Source organism: Rhinolophus sinicus, linkage group LG12 (assembly GCF_036562045.2).
Source record: "Rhinolophus sinicus isolate RSC01 linkage group LG12, ASM3656204v1, whole genome shotgun sequence".
NCBI lineage: Eukaryota > Metazoa > Chordata > Mammalia > Chiroptera > Rhinolophidae > Rhinolophus > Rhinolophus sinicus.
Genome location: NC_133761.1, coordinates 25,859,699 through 25,882,320, shown reverse-complemented (window position 1 = coordinate 25,882,320; position 22,622 = coordinate 25,859,699). Strand labels below are relative to the sequence as shown.

The 22,622-nt window shown below is 36.4% G+C and overlaps 1 pseudogene; it reads left to right on the top strand.

Annotated features, from left to right (window-relative positions):
• Positions 1–691: 691 nt before the first annotated feature.
• On the top strand, positions 692–22,008 carry LOC109457585 (eukaryotic translation initiation factor 3 subunit E; annotated as a pseudogene).
• Positions 22,009–22,622: the final 614 nt, after the last annotated feature.

Sequence of the window (22,622 nt, the reverse complement as noted above, 5' to 3'; positions counted from 1 at the left end):
ACGAGTAATTCATGGATCTTTCTCCCCCAAATATTTATGAAGCATTATCCATAAGCAATGAGCACTTGTATCTACAATGAAAGCTTAATTCAAGACAAAGATATATTAACAGAAGGAGAGAGAGGAGAAAGAAAGGAGGAGAAAGAGGAGTAAGAAAAGAAAGCGTGTTGAAAATTATTTACTTGCCTGAAGTTAAATTATTTACTTCAAAGATATCATAATCATTGAAACCTTTATGCTATGGAGAAAGTACTAACTCTCTGAAGCTTTATTTACAATGTGTATATAAGAGTTCCAAACCAGTGGACTCATCAAAGAAAATGATATAATGGTATATTAGACACCTTAGACAATACTGGGCACATAGTAAGTATATGATTGAATACCCTCAACACCTTTTATCTCAGTGTTTAAAGTTGAATTCAGTTTTTACCCCTCCACTAAAACCTCCTCTTTTTAATCTCCTACTTCCATTCTACCTGTCTCATATTTCTCAGAAGTATAAATTTATTTTACTTCTCACCATCAGCTCATTAGCTAGGACTTTGGTACTTCACACTGTAGTTATTGTAATGTCTCCCTAACTGACTTTTTTTTTCCTTTCACATGACCTTATTTGAAAATGGAATAGTTGCAGATGTAATTAGTTAAGAAGAGGTCATGCTGGAGTAGTGTGGGCCCTTGATCCAATATGGATGGTGTTCTTACACGAAGAGGGAAATTTGAACACAGAGACAAAGACACACAAAGGAGAAGGCCATACGAAGACACAGACGCAGAGAGAAGGTGGAATGTAAAGATGCTGGAGGCAGAGATTGAGTGATGCTGCCACAAACCAAGGAGCACCTAGGGCAACCAGAAGCTGGAAGACACAAGGAAGTCCCACTAGAGGCCTCAGAGGGAGCAAGTCCCCATTAACTAACACTAAATTAACTAATTTCAGACTTCGAGCATCCAGAATTGCAAGAGAATAAACTTCCGTTGTTTTAAGCCACCCAGTTGGTGGTATTTTGTTTCTGCAGTCCTAGGAAACTAATACACCCTCTGACTGGAGTCCTTTTTGTAGAGATTGTAGCCAACTACATATTTTAAGGGCCTATGATAATGAGTGTATTCAAGCAAGGTAAGGAGTGAACCATGGAGGCTCTCACCCATCCTCTTGGCACATCTTTTTTTCCTCCTGGCTATTGCTGTGTCAACCAGCTCCACGTAGGTATATTCTTACAGCAACTTACCTGCACATTTTTTACTTTCTGTCCTGGGCTCTTTTGTTACTCAACATGGGGAACTGAAACTGCCCATTTAGCCAAGCTGTACATGGTGTTCTTGGAATTGCAACAGAGTCAATATCCCCTTGGGCCACCTTTGACCAATGGGAGTGAGGGGTCAATGGCTAAAACTCCTCACTGCTATTTCTAGGGCAGGTATTTATGAGGTGCTTCTGCACGTTCCTCAAGGGGCCCCAGCATAACCACCAGCTCAATAATTCATCCTTGAATTGCCTTTCTTTCTTTTCCTGTTTCAGTCCTCTCTGTTATCCCACTCTAGTTTCCTAGGATCTTTTCCCAAAGTTAACTACCAATAAGTAAGCAGGCTTTGTTGTCAGAAAGAACCTGCTGTAAGTGAACTATAGAGTTTTCTCCCAGAAATGTGTGCCTGATTTTCTTTACTACTGTAAAGCAAGCACCTAGCATAGTGCCTTGGACGCAGTAGGTGTTCAATAAATACCAGGGGTGCCAAAACAATGTATACACATGACTTGTATTCATCTTTTGTTATTAGTATATATTGCGTATTACAATTTTAATACAGTTTCTTCCTTTCTTAAAATGTGTACACTTTTTTGGCACCCTCTGTATGTATTTGTTGAATGAATGGATGCAAACTCACTTTGATCCACTAATTATTGCACATTATAGATGTTATAGTTGACTGTGTATTCCACAGTCAACTATAATATAATAATATCTTGGTAGTGATCTAGTCTATATTTCTTTGGCTTGCCTACATTAATATTGTAAGAAACATTGTTTAAAGAAATCAAGATAAACTATGTACCTGGAGAGTTGCTAATTTATAACTTTGAAAACATTATTAAAGACAAAATCAGGTTAGTAATCCTGATCTCAGGCAACCATGTAAATTCCAGGTACTCGAGTCTACAAATAGCCGTTTATTTGGGTCCATGTGTCTGTATCCAGTTTTTTTGCCCTTTGAGATCTAATATCTACGATTTCTCCGAGGTTACTAGGGATGACTCTATCAAATGATTATATCCATGAGGCTCTTTCAGGACCTGAGATTCATATCTCTGGCCCTGTCTACTTGAATTCAGTGAACAGTGGAACCTAATTGTGTATATATTCTAACTTAAATGCCAGCTTCTACAAGGATTCCATCCAATGAAGCCTTAACGTGTGGGATCTTAGTCTGGCTCTCTAACACGCTAGACAGATGGAATATCTGAAAAAGTATATCAGATGATAAATGCTATCGGTGGCCTTCCTGTCTCTGCCCTACTTGAACCCGTTAATTTATTCCATGCTACTCTAACTTTCTGTCCTGATGGTGATGAGCATTTGCAATCTCTTCATGTAGGACGTGAGAGGAAATTCTGTTTCTGGGCTGTCTAAGAAAGAAGCATCCTCATAGTACAGGAATAATTACCTAGTTTTCTGACTGATAGTAGCATTGCATTAATCAACCAAGAAGGAAAATAGAATCTTCATATATATTTTCAGGCTCATGTAGCACATGTGGGCTACAAATTTCATCAAATGGGCTGCATATCTGAGAAGGACATTCAGTGGTAAAACAGGGACAAAAACATAAAGCTACAACAACAAGCTTTTTTCCTCAATAATGACTAAAGAAAAATTATAAACCAACCGAAATTGTGAAAATATGCTAGAATACAAAAGGAAGGGCAAACAATGAGGAGCTATCTCTATTAAAGATTCTGATTGGATAATTTTATTCATAGGCTTACTTATCTTTCACAAATGAATATGGAGAAAAGCATCCTAAGGTATGCAACAGTGCAAAATGTGTACTTGTGGACATAAGATGGCCACATGAAAGAAAATACAATGAGACAGATTTGACAAACTGTTCTGTGGTCATAACAAACTGTCACAGCTACTAATTAATCATAGGATCCAGCAAACCATGCCATTATTCATGTCACAATGTGGGGAGCAAAGGGTACTGTTTCATAATTTGTTGGAATGACTTTTAAAGCAGAATTGTATTCCTTATTATGGAGAATATCCATGCCATTGGACCTAAGAAATTGCCTGTAGAGAATTTGCCTCATTTAAAGATGGCACATTCTCTTGCATCTTCCTGGTCAATATGTTTTCCTATTCTCTCAGATGGCAATTCAGATCTTCTCCACTTCTTTGAAATCTCTTCACTTCTCTTGGACTGGACAGATTATCTTGCTTCCTACTTTACTTAAAAATACAGGAGCCAATGGGATACATTCAAGGTTTGATACCAAATCTACTGACCTATATGCACCTGGATCAACACTTCTGCCATCTAGAGGTCTTTTCCTTCTCTACTCAAGGGAAGTCATTCTTGCCATTAAAGGAATATACCTATCTCCTACCTTGGTAATCTTTTACATTTCCTCTCTCTCCCCTTACCCACTATACTTACTGGAATGGGTTGACCTTGTTCTTTTTTGATGTCTGCAAACGTACTAAGCTCTTTCCTACCTCAGAGCCTTTATAATTATTTTTTCTGTGCCAAAAATATTCTTCTTCATGTTTCTTTCTCATTCAGAGCTCAGCTCAAATGTCAACAATTAAGAGAAGCCTTCTGTGGCAACTATTTCAGAGTACATCCCCTAAACCTCCACATCCAATTCATCTCACTGATTTTAGTTTCTAAATAACTCTCGGTTTTAGCTGTTTCTCTTTTTCTTTAATATCCTGACCCTAGCCAACGTGGGACAAGTTACTATTACCTCTTTCTTTAACTACTATGAAAATGTCCTTAATTGTCCCCCTGGGCAGGAGTTACATTAAAAATATGTACAGTCTCCCCTGAATAGGCATCAACTATTAAGAGCTGATGACGGCTGCACTGTTAGAATAGCATTCTGGAGACCCACCAGTGCACCAGGTGTTCACTCTTTGGTTGCTTCATTCTGACATGAGGTAGGACAGCCCAAATGCAGGAGGGCACTGAGGCACAGGGTATCAGCTACTTCTAACAAGAATCAAATTATGTCCATTTTTTAACAAGCTGTATGGTTGCACTGTTGAAAACTGACTGATGCATACTGGTGCATAATAGTCAATAATATATTTGCCCAATCATTCACACATTCACATCTATACAAAAGGGATCTTTAATGAACACACACACACACACACACACACACACACACACACACACTTTAAATTCTATTATGCCTGCTCAGTCCTTAAATTTGACCCACAGTTCCTGAGTAATCTGGCCCTTGCTACCTCTTTAATATCACCTTGCATCATGATTCCACTGGCTTTCCCCAGGAAAAACAACTAGGTAACTAAACTGTAGTATGTGTTCATACCCTGGAGTGTATGCAAGACCCCAACAGAAGGTAGTTTTCATTAAAGTCCAGCTCCAAGGGCAAAATAACAAAGCATATGAAAACTCCAGCGCCGTATGACATAGTCAGAAATGAGTGACTATATTCTATAACACTAAAAAGGCAACTTGGCAAAATATACTAAAAGTAAATAAAATACAAGTAACATTTGACAGCAATTTCAATCCTAGAAATTCATTTTAAAGAAAAAAAATACACAGTGTTTTGCACAAGGATGTTAATTACAGTATAATTTATAATAAAGGAATATCACAAAACTAACAATAGATGATTAGTAAAATACAGTATGTCTCAATTACACAAGATGCGGTAGGCAGCCATTAAAATTTTTTTGAAAAGTATATTTTAAAGCACGGCAAATGCTTAGTATAAATTCCCAAGTGGGAAAATCAAGTTATGCATTAGAATGTGCAATGTAATTCTATCTATATAGAGAGCCAGATCAACTGGTTAAGTGTTGAGATCACAAATAATTTTCTTCTTCTTCTTTATCATTTTCTGAATTTTGCAAATGTGTTTCAGAAGACTAGAAGTGCTTTTCTAATAGGAGGGAAAGCCAATACATTTAATTAAAAAAATAGCAGTATGTTATTTTTTAAAGAAGTGTACCAACATGCTTTATTGATATTGTGGTCTATTGCAGAAAGCAGACCTCTAAGTGTCTATAATACATGGAGGATAAAAGAGATTTTGCTGAATAGAGTCAATAGCACTTTCTGGGCTTCTGTTTTTTTCTGTGACTTTTTATGATGCTTTAAGATGATGCAGCAGACCTTTTTTCTAAGACCCAAAAGCAATTTTTCTTGAAGATGATTTTATGCAAATAACTTTTACAAACTAAAAGACTGAAATAGAATAGAAACTTATAAAAAACAGGCAAAATGAAGGGGAAAGAAAAGGTTCAAATAGTCCTGTTGTAATTTTCAAAAGAACACTGTGTTCCCTCATCGCTTGTCTCCATTAAAAAGACCTATGTACTTAGCTTCTCAGAGACATTTTGAATTTGGTATAAATTAAGAGGCATGAGATGACATCCAAGAATGATGTCAAGCTAAGAAAACTTGTATTATACACAGGCCAAAAACTTGTAAGTCCATTCCGTAAAAAAAAGCTGAAGTGTTCTGCGTCAAAGAAATTTTAATCCAAATACCTTGCCCATTTATTTTCTTTTCAATGTCAATTCACTACATGCTCATGCTAACTGATAAAACCCTCTGTAGTGAATGCATGAGGAATACCTATCAAAATTTAAGTCAACATACAATTTGGTTATTCAAATTGGGTAAATTTTCCTTTAAATTGATTTTGTATTACTGAAGTTTGTTCTCAAGCTTAACAAAAATTACAAGTTCAATTTGTAAAGTCTCTTAAAATTTCTCGGTCACTTATTCCAACATGATAAAACCATTTTGAAGTGAAAGGAATTACTGATAACCTTCAATATATGTTTGATTCCTTTTTCTTCACCTTCATTGCCATATTTTATGCATTGCTTCAATTACCTCATTATTTATCTTGTCACAGATAACATTTTGTCCTCCAATGTGTCATACTAGATGAGTCTTCTAGAACTCCAGTTTTATCATATCATCTTTCTTTCTTACATCTGCAATGACAAACTTATTGATCAGGAACTCACACAGATACAACTTAGTCTGGCATTAATGTAGCCCATGAGGCTACACTACCAGGGGTGCCAAAACAATGTATACACGTGACTTGTATTCATCTTTTATTATTGGTATATATTGAGTATTACAATTTTAATACAGTTTTTTCCTTTGTTCTTGCTTTTAGCACCCTCTGTATTCACCCAAATCCACCTAAACTACTTCCCAAACAGATGTTCTCTAATCTGTGCAGACTGTGCTCATTTTTGCTACATAACATGTTATTCTTTCCTTTTATGTCATTCCTCATGCTTGTGTCCCCAACTGAAATATTCTTTCTGGGCCTTTCCCCTCACCCTCTTCTTAACCAAATTAATATCCTATCTTAAATCTTTTAAATACTTTGACAATCACTTTTAGTTTCCTCACTACTTCACCTATATTACTTCTCATTATGTCATCCAGAATACGATTACTAGATTTAGAACTACTTTCTAAAGGCACAAATTTAGCCAATTACCCATAAATATGTGTGAAGGGGTGGCTTGGAAATGAGAAAAGATATTTGAGCTCATTCATTTCTTAAACAAATCTTCATTGCATACCTCTTCTTTATCATGTACTGGGTAGACATTGATAAATAAAATTCTTTGCCAAAAAGTTTATGGAAGTTACAATCAAATTGAAATAAAAGATACTATACAACATTTATCTGTAAAGATATACCATGTTTCCCCGAAAATAAGACCTAACCACATAATGAGCTCTAATGCATCTTTTGGAGCAAAAATTAATATAAGACCCGGTCTTATTTTACTATAAGACCAGGTTTTTATAATATAAATAATATAATGTAATGTAATGTAATATAATGTCATGTCATGTCATGTCATCATATCATATCATATCATATCACCATGTCTTATATTAATTTTTGCTCCAAAAGACACATTAGAGCTGATTGTCCAGGTAGGTCTTATTTTCAGAGAAACATGGTATTTACCCCGATATTCACTGAGTATTATTTATGGTGGCCAAGATGTGGAAACAACCAAAGTGTCCTTCAATAGATGATTAGATAAAGAAGATGTGGTATATATGCATAATGGAATACTACTCTGCCATAAGAAAAGATGAAATAGTACCATTTGTGAAATTCTGCCATGGATGGATCTTGACATTATTATGCTAAGCAAAATAAGCCAGATAGAAAAAATCGAAACCCATATGATTTCACTCATATGTGGGATATAAAACTGAAAGCAATAAATGGACAAGACAAACAAAAAACCAAAAACTAATAGACACAGACAACAGTTTAGTGGTTACCGGAGGGTAAGGGGAGGAGGGTGGTAGAAGAGGGGAAAAAGGGGCCAAATATGTGTATGGTGATGGAAGGAGAACTGACTCTGGGTGGTGAGCACACAATGTGATATATGGATGATGTATTATAGAATGTACACTTGAAAACTATGTAATTTTATTAACCATTGTCAACCCAATAAATTTAATAATAAAACAAGATACTACACAAGTTATCAGACATATGCATCTAATTTATAAGTTATTATAAGTGCTGTGGTATTAATAAGATGCAGTGATATAGAAACATAAGTGAAGGGAAGAAAAAGTAAAATTTAGATCAGCTAAGGGCGTGATCTTGCTAGAGAGGTGACATTTATACAGAAGAGAAGAGCCAGCTGTTTGAAGAGGAGTTGTGGGTCTTTTTAGGTTCTGGAAACAGTATATGAAAAGGATTTGAAGTGGGAACAAAAGCAAAAAAATGAGCTTTGAAGCATAAAAGAGAAGCCAGCAAGGTCAGAGAGCAGAGTAGCATGAGACAAGGATGGAGATGTTGTCATTCTAGAATCTAGAATCTAGATCATTCAGGACATCATTGGCCGTATAAAAAACTGTGGATCTTATTGAACTAAGATGTGTAATGACTTGTTCTTTAAGATCAGGTTTATGGCTATGTGGAAAATGGATTAGAGAATATCCAGTAGGAGAAAATGTTTATTTGATTGTTTGTTTTTACAAAAATTATGTCACTTATTGAACTTATCTCAGATAATGGAAAATCATAATATAAGCCTAGTTAGATATTTTTTAATTTTTACAATTGGTTATTAGACAATTTTAAGTTTTTTGTTTTGTTTTGTTTTTGAATGACAGTTGTTTCATTATTCCTAGAGGTCCCTGACATTTTATTTATGTTTCAGTGGTGATAAAAAGAAAAAAAATGCCTTTAGTTCAGCTTCACTAAACTTCTTTTTCTTTCATACTCTGTGGAAAGGTTTTCGTTCTTGGTCATCTATGTCCATGCAGGGTATTATGAGACATCTATACATGATATCTGGCTCACTCTGTATCTGGCTATACTCACCCCAAGACTGGAATTCTCTGATGAAAGTTATTTCTCAGTAATCTTTGATGTTGCCAAATTCAAAAGCATCTTTTGCCTCTGTTTAAGATTAAAACTAATTTGCATCACGTCATCCTTACATTTAATATAGTTAATGTCTTTCCTCATCTATTACTTTAGACTTAATTTGTCAGCTAATATTGTCCTAAGCATCTCAAGGAGTGGCTCAGAGGAAGTTAATTGTGTTTCTGTGGAGTTGGACCTTTGGGAGGAAAAAAAAGACTTGTATCTGTACCTCTTAATCTGTAATATCCTTTCCAATTCATGATACAAAATACCTAAATCAACCAAATTAGCAGAGACTATGTAGGAGTTTAGCTTACATGGCCCTTATGTGATTGCTGTTGTGAAATCATGAAATACATCCAATTTTAAACTAATCTGGAAGTGAGATGAGTAGATGTTAAATAATCCTCTATTTCCTCTCAACATGTTTTACTGAAAAATTCCATTTTAAACAGTTACATGATTACAAGCTCTGAAATTAAATTTCATGATGAATAACTAAGCACCACTCTTCAGAGTCCCTGGGAGAAATCACATTCTCTGCAGCACAAACATTTAGAATAATCGATTGGGAGTCAATTGGCAAAGTACTTCAGATTTAATTTGCAGCTCTGAAGGATCCTCCTTCACTCAGCTATTAGAAAATGTGCTGTAGCCCTTCCTCGTCCCATGTTGGTGAAGAGAAAAAGCAGGACTTCATCTTGCTTTGCTACTGTTTCACACTGTGATATATGATACCCCACTTGGTTTTAAAAGATATTTGTACCCCTTTTCCTTGACAAGAGCGTGGAGTACAACTTGACTACACGTATGGCGCACTTTCTGAATCAACATTAAGTCTTTCCGTTGCTTGAGTTTCTCTCAGTATAGGAGATATATAATGAGAAAGAATTATTACAAGGGAAATTGGATCTTAGTAATACCAACATGGTATGATGCTATGGATGTATACAAAAACTTTATTATGATGATATTCCTCATGTTTTGGGAGAAAAAAAGAACCACAGTTGCACAGCTGAAACAACTTCAGACAGAAACAGACCATTTTCGAAGTTGTTTGAATATCCAAAAACTACAAGGCAAATGCAGTCAACCAGGATGGTCAGATGCTATTAGACTGCCTCACAGACAAGCACAGTTTTAAGGAAAAATATTTAGGTACTTTGCAAAGTTCCGATATGGATGTAGGAATTACTCCGGAGCACCAGAATATCTTTAGTTCTTTAGAGTGTTGGTTCCAGCAACAGATAGAAATTCTTTGAGTTCACTCTGGGGAAAACTGGCTTCTGAAATTTTAACGCAGAATTGAGATGTAGCCATGAAAGACCTTACACGGATAAGAGACCATAGATAATAACTGTGAGTTCTCCACTTCAGTCTCTTCAGCTGTGAACATGGCTCATTCACTGGTCTCTGTTTTCTTCAACCACCACAAAGGGCACGATAATTGTTGATGTCTTCCTTTACCAGCCACTGTGTCTTAATGCAATTCAGACGATGTGTCAACATATTCTTCGCTGTTTGACTATAGTAGTCATAGCAAACAAAGATGTTCGCAAAGGCCAGAAGGTCAAAAGATCTGGTCAAAGTTATTCAACAGGTGTCTTCACATGTAAAGATCCAATTACAGAGTCTGTTGAATGCTTATGTTAACTTTGTCTTTGATGAGACTCAGAAAAACCCGAGGGCATGTGAATCTGTGCTTGTGAATGACTTCTTCTTGGGGGCTTGTCTTGAGGATTTTATTGAAAATGACCATCTCTTCATATTTGAGACTTTTTGTTGCATCCACCAGTGTATCTGCATTATGTTGGCAGATAAACTGAATGTGACTCCAGAAGAAGCTGAAAGGTGGGTTGTAAATTTGATTAGAAATGCACGACTAGATGAGAAGATTGATTCTAAATTATTAGGTTGTGTGGTTATGGGTAACAATGCAGTCTCACCCTGTCAGCAAGTGATTGAAATGATCAAAAACCTTTCATTTAGAAGCCAAATGTTGGCCATGAATATTGAGAAGAAACTTAATCAGAATAGTACCAGGTTTCCCCAAAAAATAAGACCTAGCCAGACCATAAACTCTAATGCATCCTTTGGAGCAAAAATTAATATAAGACCTGGTCTTATATAATATAAGACCTGGCCTTATATAATATAAGACCCGGTTTAACATAATATAATATAATACCATTTGGTTGGGATCTGGAGAAAACTGGTTAAATATCTGTATCTCTGTTGCTTTATCTATAAAATGGGTATAAAATGTTTCTTAACGTTGTTGCTAAGAATAAATGAGATTATAAATAAAAGAACTATCACACAATGCTTGACGAGAGTAGACAATTCTCCCTATGGATAAAGTCTGGATCATTCCTTGTTCACAGACTGACGAAGGTTACAAGAATGGTATTTGATATGATTTCCATTAAAAAGTTTTTTACCTGCCTTGACAACTTTGAAGCATTGAGTGAAACATTCATCTCCCTACAACAATGCTACTCCTCGGCCCAGCAGAGCCTGGCTGCACTATGTCACTAAGGATGAGGGTGTGTGGATACCGGCAGGGTGAAAAACAAGGGTCAGCACACTCTCTATAAGGACTTGTATCGTTAGCATTATAGTCTGTGTCCCGATTAAGTTCTGCTGTCCTTGGGAGAAAACAGCCATTGACAGTATATAAATAAACAAGCACACTGCTTCACAATAAAAATTTATTTACAGATACTGAAATTTGAATTTATATATTTTTTTTACTTTACACAAAACATATTTGTAATAACTTTTAGTATAAAAGCCATTCGTAGCTCACAGGTGGTACAAAAACAGATGGTTGGCTGAACTTGTTCAGTGAATGTGGAGAAGAGAACTGTGGGGACAGAGCCAGGAGTGCATTTTCCAGGTTCTCAGCCTCATGTGGAAAGGTGCTGGCTCAGGTAGTAAATGACCATCAACTGTGATTGGATGGCCATCAGCTGTGGCTAGTTGGCCGTCAGCTGTAACCAGTGAGCCGTTGACCACTAATATAACTGCTGTGATTACACTAGCAGAAAAATGGGGGCTAGCAAGAAGATGGTGGCTGGCAAGCGCAGATTGCAGTTAGGATGGCGGGTTGCAGACAGTGTGGCTCCTGCTTCATGTGTCTCCAACCCAGCCGCCAGCAAAACTATAGTAGTATGACTCCCCTATCTATGGCTTTGTCGGTGTTCCTTTGTGGCCTCACCATGTTCTGCGTTCTTATGTGGGGAGTGGGACCAGAAACCCCGCCTGACACCCTGCACGACAAGAACCTACGCTGAGAGTCTTACAACCTGGAATCTAGACTGACACCCAGATTCTTGTTATAAATAACTGTGCCACCCAAGACCAGTTACATGTTTCCTTTGGGCCTCAGTTTTATTGTCTGTAAATAGAAGGATGAATTTTTCACATTTAAGTTTTCTTCCACCTCTAAATTTTCGGTCTCTGATTTTCAGTGTAATTAATTGTCTGTAAGAAAGCAAAGGCAAAACCACCTGACCCTCTCCAGCCCTGGTCAGCTGCTTTTTCTGGGCCCAGGACTCCTAATGTTTACAAATAGACTTGTGCTCTAGTGAAAGAAGTAATACTGGTCTGTTCATTGAAAACTCTGAGGCTCTTCTAGGGGAACCTGAGAAGACTGATGGCAGAACTTTTTCTTCAATTGCTTACCTTTGGAGGCAATGGAATGCTCCTCCTCTGTTACTGAGGAAAAGGTGAGAGGATATAGGTACTTAGACAGCCATAGACTATCTGTAAACAAACAAGCACACCGTATTCCAATAAAACGTTATTTATAGACACTGAAGTTTAATTCTCCTATGTCTTCACTTTTCACAAAACATTACAGTTCTTTTGATTTTTTTCCAACCATTGAAAAATGTAAACATATTTTAAAAGGAGAAAGTTATGTGGCTTCACTGTTGTCAAAAAGGTAAGAGGCAAGGACTTCTGCACAAAAATAAGGAATGAAAGATCTGAGGGGAGGGAGGTAGACATTTGGGGATAAAATGGGAGTTTTAGTCAGACCGAACTGGATTTTAATTCTGTTTTTTCCTTTCATTGGCCCTGACTTTATATATAAGGTTGCTGAATCTCTCTCTCTTTCTCAATTTTCTCATTTGTAAAACAGTGATCAAAATACATACCTGATTGGGCTATAGTAAGGATTAAATGAATTACTCTAGATAATGAATGGTTCTTGTGTACAGCAGGTATTAAGTTGGTGCAAAAGTAATTGCGGTTTTTGCAATTACTTTAACCTTTTAAACCACAATTACTTTTGCACTAACCTAATACTTAATAAATGTTGTATGACTAATCTTTGTGTTACAGTGGTAGACTGAATACTGGCCTCCTGAAATTGCCCAGGATCTGATCATAGGAACCTGTGAATAGAAAGGTTATAAGACAAAGGGGAATTAAGGTTTGCAGATGGAATTAAGGTTGTTAATTAGCTGACCTTCAGATGAGGAAGATTGATCTGATTATCCAGGAGGGCCAGTGTAGTCACAAGGGTCCTTATCAGTGGAAGAGGGAGGCAGAGAGAGAACACCAGAGAGATGGCAGTAAGAGGAGGACGTGGCCCAACATTGCTGGCTTTAAAGATGGGAGGGAGCCAGAAACCAAGGAATGCAGACAGCCCCTAGAAGTTGAAAAAGGTGAGAAAACAGATTTTTTCCCCTACAACCACCAAAAAGAACTGCAGCCCTGCCGTCATCTTGGTTTTAGTTTGGTGAGATTAATTTAGGTCTCTGGCCTCCAGAACTGTAAGACAATAAATAAGCTACTAAGTTTGTGGTAATTTTTTAAAGCAACAACAGGAAACTAAATTATTTTATTATTATTTATGCAAAAAAGTTGTCTACAAAAATATGTGCCCCCCCCTTCATAGTACAGAGATTTTTGCAGGAAATTGCTGCTGTAAAGAATCCAGAAATAGCCAAATTAAAACCACTAAATCAATAAGAGTTTATTGTGCATATAAGAACAATTCTTAAATTGGGAGCTTTCAAATTCAAAGACTGATGATGCAAAGCTCAGGGGTTTGATGTTACAGGATGGCTTATAAAGTGAAAAAGAGGAAACTGTTAAGCTTTGCAATGATTGGTTATCATAATGGAGGTTTCCAGGTGGCAGAGAACTGGTTAAAAGTGATTATCTTATACTATTTGTACGAAGATGACTTGAGGTTTTTTATGATTATTGGATGCATTTACAAGAAATAACCTAAGTTTCATGTATGGTCATTGTGGGGACAGAGCCAGGAGAGCAGTTTCCAGGCTCTCAGCCTCACATGGAAAGGTGCTGGCTCAGGTAGTAAATGGCCATCAACTGTGATTGGATGGCCATCAGCTGTGGCTAGTTGGCCGTCAGCTGTAAGCAGTGAGCCATTGGCCACTAATATAACTGCCGTGGCTATGCGAGCAGAAAATGGGGGCTAGCAAAAAGACGGGGGCTAAGCTAGCAAGAGCGGATTGCAGTTAGCACAGCGGATTGCAGCTAGCAAGTGAGGTTGGTTGGCAGAGAAGTGGACGGCAGGTTGCGGATAGTGTGGCTCCTGTGTCTCCAACCCAGCTGCCAGTGAGACCATAGTGGTATGACTCCCCTAGCTATGGCTCCGTGGGTGTTGCTTTTTGGCCTCACCATGTCCTGCGTTCTTATGTGGGGAGTGGGACCAGAGACCCCACATGATACCCGGCATGACAGTCATGAAATAAGAGATTTAGTTTTGCTTAAGTGACTTAAGTGGTTTTGTCTACTCAGGGAATTCTCAAGTCCAGTCTCCATTTTGTATTTAATTTTAACAATGGCTCTCTTTTTGGTCGTTCTCTCAGCAAGCTGAGAATGTGACCAACTAGTATAGGGTTGCTCTCAGTTTCTGCTGTTGTCATAGCCAGGCTGAAAACTCACATGTTCGCTGTTTCCACGAGTTAAGTAAGAATAGAGGGTCATGTAGTCACTGTTACCAGTAGTTGCATTGTCATCATAGACGTGGGAAGTCAAATCCTTGAGCTCATCAAGTTGTCTAATCATGATTGATATCATTTGATGTGTGAGTGGCTTCAAAAGCCATTTAAAGCCCCTGAGAGGATACAATGCCCTAGAGAGGTTAATAAGATGACTATAAAGGAGAATAATAGCCAAGGTTGAAAAATGTCCCACAGCAGAGATTCCCAGGAGCCAAGATTTAATGAATTAAATAAATAAAACGGTTATAATGAAATTCAGGTTTTACTTTTGTAAATCAGTCTACATTTGGAGGGGCATAGTGTGTAACTGGTTTCATTGTTTTGAGTTATTTACATAGGTACTGTATGATGTATTAGGAATCACATGTCCTCATGATTACTAAACATAAGATGATATGAGGATGTTTTAGTTCAGGAGGCATTGCAGGTGAGCTTCCACCTAAATTAGGCCTTTATGATCTGAGCAATCAGGTAGCTTCCTGAAAGGGCATTTCTATGGAAACAAATGAAAAACCAAAGGTTAATTTTAAAGAAAGGTTAAAAGGTTAACAAAGGTTAAAGTTCAAGCAAATTACAAACTGCTTCTAAGTTTGGAATGCAGCCAGTTGAGAACATTTCTAGATTTGAGTTGGAAGCATCTTTAAATGGTGGAATGAGGATGGCAGTTTCAGTCTGATTTTCCTGGTTTGCAGTTGGACTGTCTTGGATGTTATTGGGTGTTCTGGTGAACTCTCTTAAGTGGCCCATATAACAACGGCATGAAGGTTGTCCATATGTGATCTTTCGTGGTCTACAAGTAAATAACAAATTTTCAAATACAGTTAGCAGGACTAGAATCTGATAATGAGTGCACTATAGTTTTCTATTGAGACATATTTTTAACAGCCATCCATTTTTATCAAAGATATTTATAGTGAAGCTAGTTTATAAGATAAATCTAGTCTTATTAAACTTGCTTTGATTATTGAGATAAATGTAGTAAGAATATTGATTCTATGAATTCTCAAATATATCCTCTTATTAAACATATGTAAGTATATATATTGTCATAAAAAATAAGAATATTTAATGAGTTTCTAAATTCTGGAAGGATCAGCTAGGGAACAAAAGACAAATGTTTCAGCTTTTATTTACAAAAGTATATTTTACAAAATTGCTGTAAATTATAGATCAGCGGTGCCCAAACTTTTTTCAACATTTTTTACCAAGGGCCATATGAGATAAAATACACAAACAGCCGGGCCACTCACTCGAGGTGAAGTACGTATTGCCTCACCTGGTTTATTTAAGTAAACTAAATATATTTTTGGAATTTGCTGCAGGCCAATTAAAAATGGATTGCGGGCCACAGTTGGCCCACGGGCCGCAGTTTGGAAACCCGTATTATAGATAGTTTAAAAGAAAGGAGAAAAAATGGGTCTGTTAAATGTGGAAAAACATTAAAAACCAACAGTGTTATAAATGAAGTCATGAATATAGTAATTGTCTTCATCAGCTTATTCAGTCTTCTGTAATTAATTCTTGTTTTGCTTCATCATGACTTAACAGCTTCACGAATCAACTGGTGTTCCATTAGAGTTTTAGAAATTCTTATCAGTTCAGTGTTATGATCTTAAAGTTATCAGAAACCTTTATTATAAGAGTACATGGCAGGGTTTTTTTCCCTATGAATTTCTTTGAAAATGAAGCATTTTTATCTGTTGTTGATTGCAAGTGCTTTCAGAGAAGAATTCAGAGTACAACAATGAAGAATTGAGAGTAAAATGACAAAAGGCTTCAAAATAGCCATGGTTAAAGATCTGGTGAGAGTTTACACACACCACACACACACACACACACACACACACACACACAATGATGCAATTGACAAGTATATTTTGTTGTTTTTGTGACATACAGTATTTTATAATAGCTGAAATTTTGACTGGTAACATTATACCAGGACATATTAGAATCTTAGAAATTTCATACAATTTCTGAGTTACATATAAACATAATATATGCCATGTAAATATAATCTGGGAAGGTTAAACATTACTTTGTATTTGATAATGTTTCCTATGCAATTTAACATATCAAATAAACCTAAATAAATCAACATTTTTCTTTTATAAGGAGAAAGAGCAAATATAATTTGTAGATCTTCTATAAAATCCCAAGTTAGTTTGAAATCAAAAAGACTTCATTCAGAATTTGATTTGGGGGAATTTGTCAAAAATGTCTAAAGATACCAGACATTTGATCAAATAGGAGCATAAGTCACTGTGAAACAATACTTATTCATTCAACTGAAGTGACAATGAAAAGATTTCATAGACAAATACAGAAAGTTATGTATTTGTAAAAAACAAACAAAAATCTTAGCTCATTTAATATTGAAAAGAGTTTCTAAGTAATCAAAGACTTAAAGACAACATGGAGCACAGAAAATATTGTCTAAGATACAGATTCTTTGTTTCCTAGGCAGATTACATGAAAGAAAAACCTTTCATAGACTTTTATTAAGAGTAGACCAATAGTCTCAGAAATTTAGCAGCTTTAACAAAGGGAAAATTAAACTCTTGTTTTGTATCAATACATTAGTGAGCTCATTTAAAAATCCCTTATAAATAAATCTATTCAATTTAGCCAGCCCTAACCTCACAACATAAAATTTATTTTCCACAAATGTTTTCCAACTTTATATCTATTTAGGTTTTGTCTTGCTCTTTTTCTTCTTGTATTCTAGAATAACCAGTAGTTTTATTTTAGACATTACTCTTTTGATTAACAAAACGACATCTTATAATACTCTTGACATAAAAATATACCACTTTCCTTCCCATACTTTGCATACAAAGTTGTTTCCTTTCACTCTTATTGTTTCTAGTAGTTCAATTTTTACATATTGATTATTAATTTTAACTGTTAGTAACCTTTACTTTCTAGTGAAAACCAGGAAGAAGAAAATAGTGAACTGCTTATCATATATTAACATCCTGAGTAGAATAGCAAATTTATACATAATTAAAAATTTACAATTTTTAGAACCATAGTGCAATTTTTTAATATGGCAAAAGAGATTTGTTATAGATCCAAATATATTTTGTCTCTATATAAAAATTAAGGAGCCCAAAGTAGATAAAGTTAAACATATTTAGCAATTAATGTCTCAATATTATCTTTTTGGAAATGATCTAGATATTCAATGAATATTATTTAGTTATTACTTAGTATAAAATTTTATCTTATTTACTTTATTTAAATTACTTGTCTTTATGCTTGGATTAGACATCAAATAACTAGCCATGATCTTGAGTTATGTTTCTTGTTGAAAGATTTTATAACATAGAAACTGTATGAGCTTATTTGACTAGTAAACCCAGATAGAAAAACTTATATGTTTGCATTATATTTAAAGTTGACAATTATGAATACATGTCTGCTTTTATTAAACCAAGAAACTTAAAGTAGCTTTTATTTATCAAAGATTATGCCAGATCATGTGAACTTAAAAAACATTTGGGTTAGTTTCCATATATCTGGGAGTTTTAGGAATACTTAATTTATATACATGCTTATTTTTCTTTAAGCCAATTAAATAAAACACTTAAAATATTACATATACATTATATACATACATACACACTCATACATAAACACATAGACAGATACAAACAGTTCTTACGGTTTTCATTTAAAAATTTTACATGTCTCGGTTATGATAATTCAAAGCTCTGAAAAATAGCAGATCCAAATTGTGTTTTTGTCAGATGGACTAAGTTAAGGTTACCCACACAGACAGCGATTTTTTTTTCCTAAAGATTTATTTGCATGTTATAAGGACCCTTTTTAGAGCTATTTTTTGGAGTCATTTTGACTTTTAGAAGGTTCTGCATACCAATTAATGCATTCCACTGTCTCTGAGAGGCATACGATCCTCTCTTTTCAAGAATGCCCCTTATAATGGCTTATGTTATCTAAGTTAAAGTTTTCCCAAAGTGACCATTACTATTCAAAATTATCTAGAAGTTTACCCATTCTACTGACACGGCTTAAACGGTTTTGTCTACTCAGGGATTCTCAAGTCAGGTCTCCATTTGGATTTAATTTTAACACTCCCTAAACTGAACCTTCATTTTCCAGCCCCTTGCATCTAGAGGAGCCATATGACCTATTTGTACCAATTACATAGTTTCTTGACCAAAGCATTTAAGTAGGAGGTGTCCCTTTTTTTTTCTGGGTCTAGATGCAAAGAACCCTAAACTACAAAACTGAAAAATTTTCATACCTGAATCACCATCTGGATAAACCAAAATTATCTGCTGACTAGGACTAGGTACACCTGCATTGGACTGTTAACTAAACAAGAAAAATGTGTTGCTGAGATGCTGACATTTTAGAATTTATTTGTTAAAACAGCGACTATTATTCTAGCAGAGGTATTATCTACCACTAAATTCCTATTCATTGTATTTCACTGGAAAACTGGCCAGAAGCATCCTTCTCTTTCGCAATCCTTTTATTTCTCTAGGAAATTGCAAGTGTTTCCTTAAATCTATTTGTGAAGTAACTCTGGTATAGTTATCCTTTAAATATCCTTTAATCTTCCTGTTGACGTAATCTCTAAAAACCCAATAACTCAGAGAACTCCGTTACTCAACTCTGAGGCTACTAGATATTTCAGATCTTTGCTTTGGGACATTGGCAAAGACAGTATTATAGAATCATAGAAGATTTGAGGAGGAAGTGACATTGTTCTCACTTCCTCTGTGTTCAGACGCACAAATTCCCAAGCCTGTAATTAATTGCATCAGGCCTGGCTTTCTGGTCTCATCTAACACCCAGAGCCACATCCTCTCACCATGCTGCTCACTCTTAGTCATCGGAAAGTTTTAGAAAGTGTGCGAATGTGAGCATTCATTAAGTGGCTAAATTGTGATTGGGAGACAACTGTGCAGGAGATTGTGATTGAAACATTCAGTTTAAAACAAAAAGTTTCTCAAAGCAAGCTGAGTCAGCTCATGAATCTTACAGCTAGAGTGGTCTGTAAATCTGTAGGACATCATACTCAACCTGCTCTCCTTTAGAGCCAGTGTGTGTACAGGATAAGGATGGGAGTTAGAGGAAGAAAGACGGGTTCTGTGCTCAACTAAGTTTGGGACATCCTGAGTTAAACAACTTAAATACATTTGTTTTCTTTGACATTGTTAGAACTTTTGTTATATAATTCACAGTAAGTACTATAGTATGCAAGTTTCCCAAATATATATCATCAACTTGCATATATGTACATATGAACATATATGCAGAATGCATGTACATATACGAAACTAGCATGCCCTAAAAGCGTTTTGTAAATTACTGTTCTTGAGGTGCTGATTTTTACGAGCTAAATTTCCTGCTGGATTATTATTCACCTTGCCTTTTCTCCTCCTTTACTGAATGGTTTCTACCTAACTGGTTATATATTCTCCAGGTATTGTAAGTGAAAAAGAAGGTAGACAAACTGAGAACTTTTCCTGGTTTATTGCTTTAGTTTGTCTAGGGTTCCAAAGAGTGTTCTGAATTTAAAGACAGTCATACCTGTGTTTTCTTGAGTTTGGTGTCTTTATTCAGAACTTAGGAAAAATCAGACGTCTGGCAGTAGGGAGGACCTTTTGGAGAGAAGAAAGGTGTCTAATGGGGAATTAAGTTTCTATGGTGTGATGTTAAAGATAATTTTTTTCCACTCTGTCCTTATTAAATCATAAATAAGAAATCTATTGTTCTCAATTTGTTATAGTTCAAGATGATATAACAAAAATATTATACACTGGGTGAATGACTTAAACAATAGAAATTTATTCCTCACAATTCTGAAGGCTGGCAAGTTCAACGTCAAGATGCTGGCCAATTGGGCTCCCAGTTTGAACATGGACATCTTTTTGCTGTATCCTCACATGGCAGAGAGAAAGACAGGAAATGACTGCTTTCATGTGCCATTATGAAGCCTCCACTCTCATAACATTAGGGATTAGAGTTTCAACATACGAATTTTGGGGAAACACAAACACTGAGCCCATAGCAAAAGTGGATTGTAAAGGTACATCTATTTTGGCTCTGTGATGGTGTGATGATTTATGACACAGGGTTAACAGAGACCACCCAGAAAGTCTCACATGGGTATCACAGCATAGATGGAGAGGGCATTAAAGTATAAGTCAGGGGCTGGGAGTTCTAGTTTATGTTCTATCAAATGGACATACTCAGTGGCTCTTCCATATCATGAGATCAGCTTTCTATGATTATGCAGGAGATTTCTGATCAAAGGCAAATGTTTGGAGGAAAACCTTTGAGATTAACATGAGTGTAAGACCCATGACATATGATATACCCAGTTCATTGGCAATCACAGCCTCATCACAAAGATGGCCTGTTCTACTGAAACTCTAAAAATCCTGAGTCATGCAGGTTGTACAGTTGCCAAAAGAACTCTTCAGAAAGAGTAGCCATGGAAACAGCACACCACATGTCTCAAAGGGTGTATAAAATCATCTGAAAACTAACTGTCAGAGGACTGCTTGGCAAACACTTGGAAAGGTAAGAGTCTGTGCTTACCTTGTGAATGGAACAAGTTTTTTGATGTTGCCTCTATGAAAGGTCTAAGCATAAAATCTAAAAGCAAAAATATGTACCTCAGATCAGTCCTTGTGGTGACAGACTTCACAGTTGACACCTGTGGTCTGCTCTGTGGGGATTCCGTAATGACTGAGACTCTTTAATCTAAGTTTATGTACAGTAACATCTCATACAGTCGTGGTGGTAGGAAATGCTCTGCTGCCATCAATTCTGATATTCAGTGGTAAATATCCTTATCCAATAAAACTCCAGGGAAAGAGTGCCTCTGCATAGGAAGGAAGAAACTGTCTGTAAGCACTGTTATTCACAAGAAACCACACTGCTCTCATCACTGCCCAGTTATTTTATTTTGTTTTATTACAAGACTAAATTATAATTAATCTTTATTTTTTTTAAGTTTTCTATTAAAATATTGCTAACATACAATAATATATTAGTTTCAGGTATACACCATAGTTATTCAACATTTATACATCTAAAGAAGTGATCACCATGGTAAGTCCAACAACCATCTGACACCATACTATGGTATCACAATATTATTGACTATATTCCCTCTGCTGTACATTACATCCCTATGACTTATTTGTTTTATACCTGGAAATTTGAATCTCTTATGCCCTGTATCTCTTGCTAAGCATTCCCAAGCCTACCAATGGCAGGAACCAGCTTCAGTTGGAGACAGCTTCTCCCAGGTACCTCCAAGCCCAGTGCAAGTGGAAGCCATTTGCAAATCACTGTGTAGCTCATGCTAGGGAGAGCACAGGCAGCAGCTGAAATTGTCCTGTGATGGGGCCCCTCCCAGGAGGACCTAGGGCCACCTACTGCTTGGTGGTTGGCTTTGGATCTTGCCAGACGGCCACCCAGCTGCCACTTCCACAGATGACACACCCAAAGGGCAGACTGGGCAGGCACCAGAGCTCTGCTAAAGTTAATCCTGCGCTGTAGTGTCAGCCCCTGCAAAACACCTCCCCTGTGGCCAATCCTCACAGCCAATGAGCCTAAGCATCTTTCCTTCCCACTGATGTGCAAAGAGCAACCAAGGCTCAACTACAACAGAAGAGCAAACACAACCCACAAACGTGACACACCTACAGCACTCAACTCAGTTATCCAGTGAGACTGTACCACTAGTCCCCAGAGGACACCTAGTATATAAGGCCACTCTACTAAGAACAGGAGACAAAGCAGCCCTATCTAATACATAGAAACACACATAGGGAGGCAGCCAAAATGGGAAGACAAAGCAACATTCCCAAATGAGAGAACAAAACTAACCTCTGTAACAGAACTAAAGAAAATAGAAACAATCTACCAGATACAAAGCTCAAAACACTGGTTATAAGAATACTCAATGATCTCAGTCAGAACTTCAACAAAGAGATAGGAAA